Source organism: Heterodontus francisci, chromosome 18 (genome assembly GCF_036365525.1).
Source record: "Heterodontus francisci isolate sHetFra1 chromosome 18, sHetFra1.hap1, whole genome shotgun sequence".
Classification (NCBI taxonomy): Eukaryota; Metazoa; Chordata; class Chondrichthyes; order Heterodontiformes; family Heterodontidae; genus Heterodontus; species Heterodontus francisci.
Genome location: NC_090388.1, coordinates 95067982 through 95080284, shown reverse-complemented (window position 1 = coordinate 95080284; position 12303 = coordinate 95067982).

The following is a 12303-nucleotide window of genomic DNA, read 5'->3' as shown; positions in this document are numbered from 1 at the left end:
TGACACTCTCTGTCACTCTCTGTCACTCTCTGTCACTCTCTGTCACTCTCTGTCACTCTCTGACACACTCTGACACTCTCTGACACTCTCTATCACTCTCTATCACTCTCTATCACTCTCTATCACTCTCTGACACTCTCTATCACTCTCTATCACTCTCTGACACTCTCTGACACTCTCTATCACTCTCAGACACTCACAGACACTCTCAGACACTCTCAGACACTCTCAGACACTCACAGACACTCACAGACACTCTCAGACACTCTCAGACACTCTCAGACACTCACAGACACTCACAGACACTCTCTGTGACTCTCTATCACTCTCAGACACTCTATCACTCTCTATCACTCTCAGACACTCTCTGACACTCTCAGACACTCACAGACACTCTCTGACACTCTCTGACACTCTCTGACACTCTCTGACATTCTCTGTCACTCTCTGTCACTCTCTGTCACTCTCTGTCACTCTCTGTCACTCTCTGTCACTCTCTGTCACTCTCAGACATTCTTTGACACTCACAGACACTCACAGACACTCTCAGACACTCTCTATCACTCTCTATCACTCTCAGATACTCTCAGACACTCTCTATCACTCTCTGTCACTCTCTGTCACTCTCTATCACTCTCAGACACTCTCAGACACTCTCAGACACTCTCAGACACTCTCAGACACTCACAGACACTCACAGACACTCTCTATCACTCTCTGTCACCCTCTGTCACTCTCTGTCACTCTCTGTCACTCTCTGTCACTCTCAGACACTCTCAGACACTCTCAGACACTCTCAGACACTCACAGACACTCTCTGTCACTCTCTGTCACTCTCTGTCACTCTCTGTCACTCTCAGACACTCTCAGACACTCTCAGACACTCTCAGACACTCACAGACACTCTCTGACACTCTCTGTCACTCTCTGTCACTCTCTGTCACCCTCTGTCACTCTCTGTCACTCTCTGTCACTCTCAGACACTCTCAGACACTCTCAGACACTCTCAGACACTCTCAGACACTCTCTGTCACTCTCTGTCACTCTCTGTCACTCTCAGACACTCTCAGACACTCACAGACACTCACAGACACTCTCAGACACTCACAGACACTCTCAGACACTCTCAGACACTCACAGACACTCACAGACACTCTCAGACACTCACAGACACTCACAGACACTCACAGACACTCACAGACACTCTCAGACACTCTCAGACACTCTCTATCACTCTCAGATACTCTCAGATACTCTCAGACACTCTCTATCACTCTCAGACACTCTCTATCACTCTCAGACACTCTCAGACACTCTCTATCACTCTCTATCACTCTCTATCACTCTCTGACACTCTCTGTCACTCTCTGTCACTCTCTGTCACTCTCTGTCACTCTCTGTCACTCTCAGACACTCTCAGACACTCTCAGACATTCTCTATCACTCTCTATCACTCTCTGTCACTCTCTGTCACTCTCTGTCACTCTCTGTCACTCTCTGTCACTCTCAGACACTCTCAGACAATCTCAGACACTCTCTGTCACTCTCTGTCACTCTCTGTCACTCTCTGTCACTCTCTGTCACTCTCTGTCACTCTCAGACACTCTCAGACACTCTCAGACACTCTCGATCACTCACAGACACTCTCTGACACTCTCTGACACTCTCTATCACTCTCTATCACTCTCTATCACTCTCTATCTCTCTATCACTCTCTATCACTCTCAGACACTCGCGTTCATCTCTTTCACTCTCTGACACGCTCTATCACTCACTGACACTCTCAGATGCTCACTATCACTCTCTGACACTCACTGACACTCTCAGAACTCTCTTTCACTCTCTGTCACTCTCGGACTCTCTCAGACGCTCTCTATGACTCTCTGACACTCTCTATCACTCTCTGACACTCTCAATCGCTCTCTGAAACTCTCTGACACACTCAATCACTCTCTATCACTCTCTGACGCACTCTGACACTCTCTGACATAATCAGACATTCTCTGTCACTCTCTATCACTCTCTGACTCACTGACACTCTCTGACACTCTCAGACATTCTCTGTCACTCTCTATCACTCTCTGACTCTCTCTATCACTCTCTGACACTCTCTAACACTCTCTGACACTCTCTGACACACTCTATCACACTCTGACACTGTCTGACTCTCTCCATCACTCAATGACACACTCTGAAACTCTCTATCACTCTCTATCAAACTCTGACACTCACTGACACTCTCTTTCACTCTCTTTCGCTCTCTTTCGCTCTCTGACACTCTCTGACACTCTCTGACACTCTCTGACACACTCTGACACACTCTGACACACTCTGACACACTCTGACACTTTCTGACACTTTCTGACACTCTCTGACACTCTCTGACACTCTCTGTCACTCTCTGTCACTCTCTGACACTCTCTTTCGCTCTCTTTCGCTCTCTTTCGCTCTCTGACACTCTCTGACACACTCTGACACTCTCTGACACTCTCTGTCACTCTCTGTCACTCTCTGACACTCTCTGACACTCTCTGACACTCTCTGTCACTCTCTGTCACTCTCTGACCCACTCTGACACACTCTGACACACTCTGACACTCTCAGACACTCTCAGACACTCTCAGACACTCTCAGACACTCTCTGACACTCTCTATCACTCTCTATCACTCTCAGACACTCGCGTTCACTCTCTGTCACACTCTGACACTCTCTGACACTCTCTGACACTCTCTGTCACTCTCTGTCACTCTCTGTCACTCTCTGACAATCTCTGACACTCTCTGACACTCTCTGTCACTCTCTGTCACTCTCTGACACTCTCTATCACTCTCAGACACTCGCGTTCACTCTCTGTCACTCTCTGTCACTCTCTGTCACTCTCTGTCACTCTCTGACACTCTCTGACACTCTCTGTCACTCTCTGTCACTCTCTGTCACTGTCTGTCACTCTCTGTCACTCTCAGACACTCACTATCACTCTCAGACACTCTCAGACACTCACAGACACTCTCAGACACTCTCAGACACTCTCAGACACTCACAGACACTCTCAGACACTCACAGACACTCTCAGACACTCTCTATCACTCTCTATCACTCTCTATCACTCTCAGACACTCTCTATCACACTCTGTCACTCTCTGTCACTCTCTGTCACTCTCTGTCACTCTCAGACACTCTCTATCACTCTCAGACACTCACAGACACTCTCAGACACTCTCAGACACTCTCAGACACTCTCTATCACTCTCAGACACTCTCTACCACTCTCAGACACTCTCTATCACTCTCAGACACTCTCTATCACTCTCTATCACTCTCAGACACTCTCTATCACTCTCTATCACTCTCAGACACTCTCAGACACTCTCAGACACTCTCTATCACTCTCTATCACTCTCAGACACTCTCTATCACTCTCTATCACTCTCTATCACTCTCTATCACTCTCTATCACTCTCAGACACTCTCAGACACTCTCAGACACTCTCAGACACTCTCAGACACTCTCAGACACTCTCTGACACTCTCAGACACTCTCTGACACTCTCTGTCACTCTCTGACACTCTCTGTCACTCTGTCACTCTCTGTCACTCTCTGTCACTCTCTGTCACTCTCTGTCACTCTCTGTCACTCTCTGTCACTCTCAGACACACTCAGACACACTCAGACACTCACAGACACTCACAGACACTCACAGACACTCACAGACACTCACAGACACTCACAGACACTCACAGACACTCTCTATCACTCACAGACACTCTCTATCACTCACAGACACTCTCTATCACTCTCAGACACTCTCTACCACTCTCTGTCACTCTCTGTCACTCTCTATCACTCTCTGTCACTCTCTGTCACTCTCTGTCACTCTCTGTCACTCTCTGTCACTCTCTATCACTCTCTGACACTCTCTGACACTCTCTGTCACTCTCTGTCACTCTCTGTCACTCTCTGTCACTCTCTATCACTCTCAGACACTCTCTATCACTCTCTATCACTCTCTATCACTCTCTATCACTCTCAGACACTCTCAGACACTCTCAGACACTCTCAGACACTCTCTGACACTCCCTGACACTCTCTGACACTCTCTGTCACTCTCTGTCACTCTCAGACACACTCAGACACTCACAGACACTCACAGACACCCACAGACACTCACAGACACTCTCTATCACTCACAGACACTCTCTATCACTCTCAGACACTCTCTATCACTCTCAGACACTCTCTACCACTCTCTGTCACTCTCTGTCACTCTCTATCACTCTCTGTCACTCTCTGTCACTCTCTGTCACTCTCTGACACTCTCTGACACTCTCTGTCACTCTCTGTCTCTCTCTGTCACTCTCTATCACTCTCTGTCACTCTCTGTCACTCTCTATCACTCTCAGACACTCACAGACACTCTCAGACACTCTCTATCACTCTCTATCACTCTCTATCACTCTCAGACACTCTCTATCACTCTCTGTCACTCTCTGTCACTCTCTGTCACTCTCTGTCACTCTCTGTCACTCTCTGTCACTCTCTGTCACTCTCTGTCACTCTCAGACACTCTCTATCACTCTCTATCACTCTCAGACACTCTCTATCACTCTCTATCACTCTCTATCACTCTCAGACACTCTCAGACACTCTCAGACACTCTCAGACACTCTCAGACACTCTCTGACACTCTCAGACACTCTCAGACACTCTCTGTCACTCTCTGACACTCTCTGTCACTCTGTCACTCTCTGTCACTCTCTGTCACTCTCTGTCACTCTCTGTCACTCTCTGTCACTCTCAGACACACTCAGACACACTCAGACACTCACAGACACTCACAGACACTCACAGACACTCACAGACACTCACAGACACTCACAGACACTCTCTATCACTCACAGACACTCTCTATCACTCACAGACACTCTCTATCACTCACAGACACTCTCTATCACTCACAGACACTCTCTATCACTCTCAGACACTCTCTACCACTCTCTGTCACTCTCTGTCACTCTCTGTCACTCTCTATCACTCTCTGTCACTCTCTGTCACTCTCTGTCACTCTCTATCACTCTCTGACACTCTCTGACACTCTCTGTCACTCTCTGTCACTCTCTGTCACTCTCTGTCACTCTCTATCACTCTCAGACACTCTCTATCACTCTCTATCACTCTCTATCACTCTCTATCACTCTCAGACACTCTCAGACACTCTCTGTCACTCTCTGTCACTCTCAGACACTCTCAGACACTCACAGACACTCACAGACACTCACAGACACTCTCAGACACTCTCTATCACTCTCTATCACTCTCTATCACTCTCAGACACTCTCAGACACTCTCTGTCACTCTCTGTCACTCTCAGACACTCTCAGACACTCACAGACACTCACAGACACTCACAGACACTCTCAGACACTCTCTATCACTCTCAGACACTCTCTATCACTCACAGACACTCACAGACACTCTCTGTCACTCTCTGTCACTCTCTGTCACTCTCTGTCACTCTCTGTCACTCTCTGTCACTCTCTGTCACTCTCTGTCACTCTCTGACACTCTCAGACACTCTCAGACACTCTCAGACACTCACAGACACTCTCTATCACTCACAGACACTCACAGACACTCTCTATCACTCTCAGACACTCTCTATCACTCACAGACACTCACAGACACTCTCAGACACTCTCTATCACTCTCAGACACTCTCTATCACTCTCAGACACTCTCTATCACTCACAGACACTCTCAGAGACTCTCTATCACTCTCAGACACTCTCTATCACTCTCTATCACTCTCTGACACACTCTGACACTCTCTGACACTCACAGACACTCTCTGTCACTCTCTGTCACTCTCTGTCACTCTCTAACACTCTCTGACACTCTCTGACACTCTCTATCACTCTCTATCACTCTCTATCACTCTCTATCACTCTCAGACACTCGCGTTCACTCTCTGTCACACTCTGACACTCTCTGTCACTCTCTGTCACTCTCTGTCACTCTCTGTCACTCTCTGTCACTCTCTGTCACTCTCTGTCACTCTCTGACACACTCTGACACTCTCTGACACTCTCTATCACTCTCTATCACTCTCTATCACTCTCTATCACTCTCTGACACTCTCTATCACTCTCTATCACTCTCTGACACTCTCTGACACTCTCTATCACTCTCAGACACTCACAGACACTCTCAGACACTCTCAGACACTCACAGACACTCTCAGACACTCTCAGACACTCTCAGACACTCACAGACACTCACAGACACTCTCTGTGACTCTCTATCACTCTCAGACACTCTCAGACACTCTCTGACACTCTCAGACACTCACAGACACTCTCTGACACTCTCTGACACTCTCTGACATTCTCTGTCACTCTCTGTCACTCTCTGTCACTCTCTGTCACTCTCTGTCACTCTCTGTCACTCTCTGTCACTCTCTGTCACTCTCAGACACTCTCAGACACTCACAGACACTCACAGACACTCTCAGACACTCTCTATCACTCTCTATCACTCTCAGATACTCTCAGACACTCTCTATCACTCTCTGTCACTCTCTGTCACTCTCTATCACTCTCAGACACTCTCAGACACTCTCAGACACTCTCAGACACTCTCAGACACTCACAGACACTCACAGACACTCTCTATCACTCTCTGTCACCCTCTGTCACTCTCTGTCACTCTCTGTCACTCTCTGTCACTTTCAGACACTCTCAGACACTCTCAGACACTCACAGACACTCTCTGTCACTCTCTGTCACTCTCTGTCACTCTCTGTCACTCTCTGTCACTCTCTGTCACTCTCAGACACTCTCAGACACTCTCAGACACTCTCAGACACTCACAGACACTCTCTGACACTCTCTGTCACTCTCTGTCACTCTCTGTCACCCTCTGTCACTCTCTGTCACTCTCTGTCACTCTCTGTCACTCTCTGTCACTCTCAGACACTCTCAGACACTCTCAGACACTCTCAGACACTCTCTGTCACTCTCTGTCACTCTCTGTCACTCTCAGACACTCTCAGACACTCACAGACACTCACAGACACTCACAGACACTCTCAGACACTCACAGACACTCTCAGACACTCACAGACACTCACAGACACTCTCAGACACTCACAGACACTCTCAGACACTCACAGACACTCACAGACACTCACAGACACTCACAGACACTCTCAGACACTCTCAGACACTCTCTATCACTCTCAGATAATCTCAGATACTCTCAGACACTCTCTATCACTCTCAGACACTCTCTATCACTCTCAGACACTCTCAGACACTCTCTATCACTCTCTATCACTCTCTATCACTCTCTGACACTCTCTGTCACTCTCTGTCACTCTCTGTCACTCTCTGTCACTCTCTGTCACTCTCAGACACTCTCAGACACTCTCAGACACTCTCTATCACCCTCTATCACTCTCTGACACTCTCTGTCACTCTCTGTCACTCTCTGTCACCCTCTGTCACTCTCTGTCACTCTCTGTCACTCTCAGACACTCTCAGACACTCTCAGACACTCTCAGACACTCTCTATCACTCTCTATCACTCTCTGTCACTCTCTGTCACTCTCAGACACTCTCAGACACTCACAGACACTCACAGACACTCACAGACACTCTCAGACACTCACAGACACTCTCAGACACTCACAGACACTCACAGACACTCACAGACACTCACAGACACTCACAGACACTCTCAGACACTCTCAGACACTCTCTATCACTCTCAGATACTCTCAGACACTCTCAGACACTCTCTATCACTCTCAGACACTCTCTGTCACTCTCTGTCACTCTCTGTCACCCTCTGTCACTCTCTGTCACTCTCTGTCACTCTCAGACACTCTCAGACACTCTCAGACACTCTCAGACACTCTCAGACACTCTGTCACTCTCTGTCACTCTCAGACACTCTCAGACACTCACAGACACTCTCAGACACTCTCAGACACTCACAGACACTCTCAGACACTCACAGACACTCACAGACACTCTCAGACACTCACAGACACTCACAGACACTCACAGACACTCACAGACACTCTCAGACACTCTCAGACACTCTCTATCACTCTCAGATACTCTCAGATACTCTCAGACACTCTCTATCACTCTCAGACACTCTCTATCACTCTCAGACACTCTCTATCACTCTCAGATACTCTCAGATACTCTCAGACACTCTCTATCACTCTCAGACACTCTCTATCACTCTCAGACACTCTCTATCACTCTCTATCACTCTCTATCACTCTCTGACACTCTCTGTCACTCTCTGTCACTCTCTGTCACTCTCTGTCACTCTCAGACACTCTCAGACACTCTCTATCACTCTCTGTCACTCTCTGTCACTCTCTGTCACTCTCTGTCACTCTCAGACACTCTCAGACACTCTCAGACACTCTCGATCACTCACAGACACTCTCTGACACTCTCTGACACTCTCTATCACTCTCTATCACTCTCTATCACTCTCTATCACTCTCTATCACTCTCAGACACTCGCGTTCATCTCTTTCACTCTCTGACACGCTCTATCACTCACTGACACTCTCAGATGCTCACTATCACTCTCTGACACTCACTGACACTCTCAGAACTCTCTTTCACTCTCTGTCACTCTCGGACTCTCTCAGACGCTCTCTATGACTCTCTGACACTCTCTATCACTCTCTGACACTCTCAATCGCTCTCTGAAACTCTCTGACACACTCAATCACTCTCTATCACTCTCTGACGCACTCTGACACTCTCTGACATAATCAGACATTCTCTGTCACTCTCTATCACTCTCTGACTCACTGACACTCTCTGACACTCTCAGACATTCTCTGTCACTCTCTATCACTCTCTGACTCTCTCTATCACTCTCTGACACTCTCTAACACTCTCTGACACTCTCTGACACACTCTATCACACTCTGACACTGTCTGACTCTCTCCATCACTCAATGACACACTCTGAAACTCTCTATCACTCTCTATCAAACTCTGACACTCACTGACACTCTCTTTCACTCTCTTTCGCTCTCTTTCGCTCTCTGACACTCTCTGACACTCTCTGACACTCTCTGACACACTCTGACAAACTCTGACACACTCTGACACACTCTGACACTTTCTGACACTTTCTGACACTCTCTGACACTCTCTGACACTCTCTGTCACTCTCTGTCACTCTCTGTCACTCTCTGTCACTCTCTGACACTCTCTTTCGCTCTCTTTCGCTCTCTTTCGCTCTCTGACACTCTCTGACACTCTCTGACACACTCTGACACTCTCTGACACTCTCTGTCACTCTCTGTCACTCTCTGACACTCTCTGACACTCTCTGACACTCTCTGTCACTCTCTGTCACTCTCAGACACTCTCAGACACTCTCAGACACTCTCAGACACTCTCAGACACTCTCAGACACTCTCAGACACTCTCCATCAATCTCCATCACTCTCTGACACTTTCTGACACTCTCTGAGACTCACAGGCACTCTCTGACACTCTCATACACTCTCTATCAAACTCTATCACTCTCTGACTCACTCTGAATCACTCTGACAAACTCTGACACTCTCTGACAGTCTCAGACACTCTCTATCACTCTCTGACACACTCTGACAAACTCGGACAAACTCTCACACTCTCAGACAATCTCAGGCACTCTCAGACACTAACTAACACTCTCAAACACTCTCTGACACTCTCTATCACTCTCTATCACTATCTGACACTCTCTATCACTCTCTGAAACTCTCTGACACTCTCTGACACTCTCTATCACTCTCTATCACTCTCTATCACTCTCTATCACGCTCTATCACTCTCTATCACTCTCTATCACTCTCTATCACTCTCTGACACACTCTGACAATCTCTGACAATCTCTGACACTCTCAGACACTCTCAGACACTCTCAGACACTCACTAACACTCTCTATCACACTCTGACACTCTCTATCACTCGCTGACACTCTCTATCACTCTCTGAAACTCTCTCACACTCTCTGAAACTCAATGACATTCTCTGACACTCCCTATCACTCTCTATCACTCTCTGACACTCTCTGACACTCTCAGACGCTCTCTACCACTCTCTGACACTCTCTATCACTCTCTATCACTTTCTGACACTCTCTATCACTCTCTGACACTCTCGATCACTCTCTGAAACTCTCTGACACTCTCTATCAATCAATGACTCTCTCTGACACTCTCTATCACTCTCTATCACTCTCTATCACTCTCTATCACTCTCTATCACTCTCTATCACTCTCTATCACTCTCTATCTCTCTCTATCTCTCTCTGACACTCTCTGACACTCTCTGACACTCTCTGACACTCTCTGACACTCTCTGACACACTCTGACACTCTCAGACACTCTCTATCACTCTTTATCACTCTCTGGCACTTTCTGACACTCTCTGACACTCTCAGACACATTCAATCACTTTCTAACTCTCTCTGACACTCTTTGACACTCTCTATCACGGTATGACACTCTCTGACACTCTGTATCACTCTCTATCACTCTCTGACACTCTCTGACACTCTCAGACACTCTCTGACACTCTCAGACACTCTCAGACACTCTCTCACACACTCTGACACCCTCTTTCACTCTCAGACACTCTCTATCACTCTCTATCACTCTCTGACACTCTCTGACACTCTCTGACACTCTCAGACTCTCTCTGACACTCTCTGACACTCTCTATCACTCTCTGACACACTGACACTCTCAGACACTCTCAGACACTCACTAACACTCACAATCACTCTCAATCACTCTCAATCACTCTCTATCACTCTCTATCACTCTCTGACACTCTCTGTCACTCTCTGAAACTCTCTGACACTCTCTGAAACTCAATGACACTCTCTGACACTCCCTTTCACTCTCTATCACTCTCTGACATTCTCAGAAGCTCTCCATCACTCTCTGACACTCTCTATCACTCTCTATCACTTTATGACACTCTCTATCTCTCTCTGAATATCTCTGACACTCTCTATCAATCAATGACACTCTCATACACTCTCTATCAATCTCTATCAATCTCTATCACTCTCTGACACACTCTGACACACTCTGACACACTCTGACAGACTCTGACACACTCTGACAGACTCTGACACACTCTGACAGACTCTGACACTTTCTGACACACTCTGACACACTCTGACACACTCTGACACTCTCAGACACTCTCAGACACTCTCTATCACTCTCTGACACTCTCTATCACTCTCTATCACTCTCTATCACTCTCTGACACTCTCTGACACTCTCTGACGCTCTCTGACGCTCTCTGACACTCTCTGACACTCTCTATCACTTTATGACACTCTCTGACAATCTCTATCACTCTCTATCACTCTCTGACACTCTGTGACACACTCAAACACTCTCTATCACTCCCCATCACTCTCTGACACACTCTGACAGTCTCAGACACTCTATATCACTCTCTGACACTCTCTGACACTCTCTGACACTCACAGACACTCTCTGACGCTCTCTGACGCTCTCTGACGCTCTCTGACGCTCTCTGACGCTCTCTATCACTCTCTGACACTCTCTGACACTCTCTGACACTCTCTGACACACTCAGACACTCTCTATCACTCTCTATCACTCTCTGACACTCTCTGACACTCTCGATCACTCTCTATCACTCTCTGACACTCTCTGACACTCTCTATCACTCTCTATCAATCTCTGGCACTCTCTGACACTCTCTGACACTCTCTGACACTCTCAGACACATTCAATCACTTTCTATCTCTCTCTGACAATCTTTAACACTCTCTATCACGGTATGACACTCTCTGACACTCTCTATCACTCTCTGACACTCTCTATCACTCTCTGACACTCTCTATCACTCTCTGACACTCTCTATCACTCAATGACACTCTCTGATACTCTCTATCACACTCTATCACACTCTATCACTCTCTGACACTCTCTGACGCACTCTGACACTCTCAGACACTCTCTATCACTCTTTATCACTCTCTGGCACTCTCTGGCACTCTCTGGCACTCTCTGGCACTCTCTGACACATTCAATCACTTTCTATCTCTCTCTGACACTCTTTGACACTCTCTATCACTCTATGACACTCTCTATCACTCTCTATTACTCTCTGACACACTCTGACACTCTCAGACTCTCTCAGACACTCTCAGACACTCTCAGACACTCTCAGACACTCTCAGACACTCTCAGACACTCTCAGACACTCTCAGACACTCTCAGA